This window comes from Pteropus vampyrus, unplaced genomic scaffold (genome assembly GCF_000151845.1).
Source record: "Pteropus vampyrus isolate Shadow unplaced genomic scaffold, Pvam_2.0 Scaffold25, whole genome shotgun sequence".
Taxonomy (NCBI): Eukaryota; Metazoa; Chordata; class Mammalia; order Chiroptera; family Pteropodidae; genus Pteropus; species Pteropus vampyrus.
Window position 1 is genome coordinate 10,386,867 of NW_011888806.1, and position 4,310 is coordinate 10,391,176.

The following is a 4,310-nucleotide window of genomic DNA, read 5'->3' on the forward strand; positions in this document are numbered from 1 at the left end:
TCTTCAGTTCAGGCTGCTATAACAAAATATCATAACCTTTGTGGCTTATAAATAACAGACATTTATTTCTCATAGTTCTGGAGGCTGGAAGTTTGGATTAGGTAGCCTGCATGGTGAGGCTCTATGTCTATTGACAGCCTGCTTCTGAATTTAGAGACGGTTATCTTTTCCCTGTACCATCACCTGACAAAAAAGGAAGCAAGCTCTTTCAGGACTTTTGCAAGGACACTAACCCCATTCATGAGTGTTCCAATCCCACGATCTCATCTAATTCTAATTATGTCCCAAAGACCCCACTTCTTGATACCATCACATGAGGAGGTAGGGTTTCACCATGTGAATTTTTTGCGGGGGCGGGGATCGGACAAAAACATTTAGTCTATACTAAGGTCCGTGGTGAACTAACACTCAACTCACAAATCAAACCCCGTATAACCCCTTCCTCTTGGGTGCAGATGGAATCTGTGATTTACTTCTAGTCTATAAAGTGTGGCAAGGGTGATGGGAATAGTCATTTCCTTGATTAGATTATGTTATAAGTCTCTATCTTATGAGACCGAATGAGAGATTCTCCTGTTGGTTTTGAAGTAGTAAGCCACCATATTGTAAGTGGGCCATGAGCCTAGGACCCGGAGGTGGCCTCTAGGAGATGATAGGAGCCCCTGGCTGACAGCTAGCAAGGAAATAGGGACCTTCATACTACAAACACAGAGACTGAATTCTTTTATTACCATGTGAACTCAGAAGAGAATCTGAGCTCCAGAAAGTTTCTTCAATCTGACAACACCTTGATTTCAGCCTGTGATACCCTGAGCAAAGAATACAGCTAGGCTATGCTTAGATTCCTGATCCACAAAACCTTTGAGATAATAAATATTTGTTATTTTAAACCATTAAGTTTGAGGTAATGTATTTTGCAGCTTGGAAAACTAGTACAAAGTCATCTTATTTGACCTACTCAGGGTTCCTCAGTTATTCTTTATAAGTGGATGAGATTCTTGGAAGGACGATGTCTTGGAAATTTATCAGAAACACCTATGTTCCCACGTCTGGTGGATTTTAGACAAGTGTATGTCTAACGGTTACTAAGTCATTAACTTGTTAGGACTAGAAGTATGATCATGAACTCTAACATTCAACATAATAGATTTCAGCCTACACTCTGCCACTTATTAGTTGAGTGACCTGAAGCCCCAGAGCTTCCCTTTCCTAATTTGCAAAATGAGGATAATCATACCTACATCATAGGATTATGTTAGGGTGTGTGCGGATTAAATTTTAAAAGTAAAATGCAAAATTCAGTGTCTGACACATATTGAATGCTCAATAAATTCTGGTTCTCTCTCTTACTCCCCAGGCCCAAACCAACACACACACACACACCCATGCGCGCGCGCACACACACACACACACACACACACGCAGAGACAGACATAAAAAGAACTGGTGAAAACTCTTTGATCAAGATGAAAGGTTTTTCTCTATTCTGGGCTGGTCTTGATATTTCTTTCTGTCTCTTGAAATATGAACTATGCTTATCTGTTTTTCATTACATCAGCGTTATATCAAAAGATTAGATAAATTCTACAAAGATTTGTTTTCGCATCAGCTTTATGAAATATCTGAGCATATGCCTTTGTTACCCCAGAAATGGCTTCCTTTTCTGTTTGTGAGATGCCATAGCTCAATGTTAATTTCTTTCTTGCATGCTGTGACTGGTATTTGCTATCATGAACAGAGAATGGTGTTTTAAACTTCTTTTGGCCAGAAAGAGTAATTTTGAAAGCTGTTTAAATTGAACACAGAATTCTCTCCATGCCCAACAAAGATATGGATTTTATGACATGATTTCTCAGGTTAACAACAGTTCAGGGATTGATTATCTTGTGTCACTACATCTGAGACATGTGCTGTACCTTTTAATATTTTGTTCGGTGGTCGAGTATCTCATGTTCACCATGGTACTATAATTTTTATAATTATTTTTGTAAGATACTAGCATCATATTTCATAAACAATATCCTTTTAATAAGGTGGTTTCATAATTTCTTCAAGTAAATCCTGAGGATTAACCATGCTGAGCTTGACTTGTGTGTTTTAGTGTGGCTGAACACTTTAGAATATGGGACAAGATCTTATAGAACCTGGGTCATAAATAAGCTGTGTGGCTTTGGATAAGTTGCCTTCCATTGCTTCAATTTCCAAATGTCCTAATAAAAGGAGCTCATGGGATCAAAGATTAAAATCTTTCTAACTAAAAATTCACAGCCTTGATATGTAGCCCATTTGCTATTTGTAGAAATGTACAATATGCTTTTTCTTCTCTTTTTAAAGTTGCTGCTGACAAGTACAGTGCTTTTAGCACTTTGCGAAGTATTTATTGTGCATCTGGTAGGAAGCCTGAGAAGTAATTACCAAGTCTCAAGTCTCCAGCAGCCAATAGTTTTGTGTGTGTGTGTGTGTGTGTGTGTGTGTGTGTGTGTGTGTGTGTGTGTGTGTGTGATGGCAGTGGGATAGAAAGGGAATGGGGGAATGGGGTGGAAACTGATGTTATTTTGCAAGTTTTGAGGATTAATTGCTATTAACTGAAGTTCGAGTTAGACAATTTAAATTTAAAATGTACCTGACAAAAGACCTTTTCTATTTAGTGGCATGAGTAATTACACTTGTTAATATACATAGGAAGGGAAAGGTTATTGAATCTAGAGCTAGGGATACTTAATTTGGAGTGAGATTGGCTTTTCAGGGAGATGGAAGAAATCTTCAAATATTTGGAGACACTTGTCTGTCAATAAATGAGTAGATTTACTCATTTTGGCTTCAGAGAACATACATACATAGCATTAGTAGGAGTTAGACTTCAGTTCAATTTGTATCAGAGTCAAAGCCATTCATTAGTGGTTGTCTTCCTTGTGAGGGTGTAAAAACTGATAGTTTTTAAGCAAAAGCTAGCTGGATGAATGTCTCTTAAGGATGTCATATTTTACATAGAATTTCTTTATTTGGTATAATGTCAAATTAAACAAACTCTTAACTTTTCTTCCCATTCTAAGTTTATGTAGTGTTTTGTTACCTTAAAAACATCATTTTTAAGTTATCATACCTTAAAGCAAAGAACCTACTGCTGAAAGATGGCTGTATTCTGTTTGGAGTTGGAATGGGATATCTCTTCAACTTATTCACACATTTGTTTGGTAAGGACCGACTCTCAGATAGAGCCACAGCAAAGGTGTCTGGCTCTATATCCAAAGTCTGAACCTAAAATTCTGTCAAGGTGTGCTGGATTTATACATGTTAATACCCACAAAAAGAGTTTCTTAAAGTTCAAACTCTTTAAACAAAACTGTAGGCATGTATTCGTCTGTTTGGGCTGCTATAACAATATACCATAGATGAGGTGGCTTATAAACAACAGAAATTTATTTCTCACAGTTCTGGAGGATGAGAAGTTAGAGATCAAGGTGTCAGCAGATTTCATGTCTGGTGAGGATCTGCTTTCTGGTTCATAGATGGTGCCTTCTAGCCATAACCTCACATGGCAGAAAAGGAGAGGGGTCTCTCTGGGTACTCTTTTATAAGGGTAGTGATGCAATTTATAAGAGAGTCTGCCTTCATACACTAATCACCTTCCAAAGGCCCCACCTCCAAATATTATCACATTGGGCATTAGGATTTTAACATATGAATTTGGGAGTGGGGACACAAACATTCAGATGACAGTAGCACATTTCTTTAAGAAAGGTCAAATAGTTTGTTCTAGCTATTGGTTGCATTCTGTGGACTGTTTTAGCTATGAGCATGTGAAATTTTGTATTATAGACAGGACACATCTAGGTGTTGCTAGGCCTTAAGTTTATAAAATTTTGAGGGAAACTTCTTTAAGAAAAATCGCAAAAATAAACTTAAAAATGAAAACAAATTATTAATTTAGAATAAAAATAAATTATACAAGGGAGAGTAAGGATAAACAGAGCACAGAAGAATTTTAGGGCGGTGAAAATAGTCTGATGGATACACGTCATTATATATTTATCCAAACCCATAGGATGTACAGCACCAAGAATGAACTGTAATATAAACTATGAGTTTCAGAGATAATGATGTGTCAGTATAGATTCATTAACTGTAACAGATGTACCACTTTAGTAGGGGATGTTAACATTGGGGGAGGCAATAGGGGGACAGATGATATATGGAAAATCTTTTTACCTTCTCCTCAATTTTGCTGTGAACCTAAGACTGCTCTAAAAAAGTAGTCTTAATAAAAAAATAAAGTCAATTCTTTGAAAAAATTGTAACAACTTGCAAAT

General features: G+C 37.0%; 1 protein-coding gene across 1 annotated transcript in view; it reads left to right on the forward strand.

The window, feature by feature from the left end:
- Nucleotides 1-4,310, forward strand: part of MAPK10 (mitogen-activated protein kinase 10) — a 263,100-nt gene that overhangs the window by 167,208 nt on the left and 91,582 nt on the right. The gene's annotated exons all lie outside the window — the stretch shown is intronic.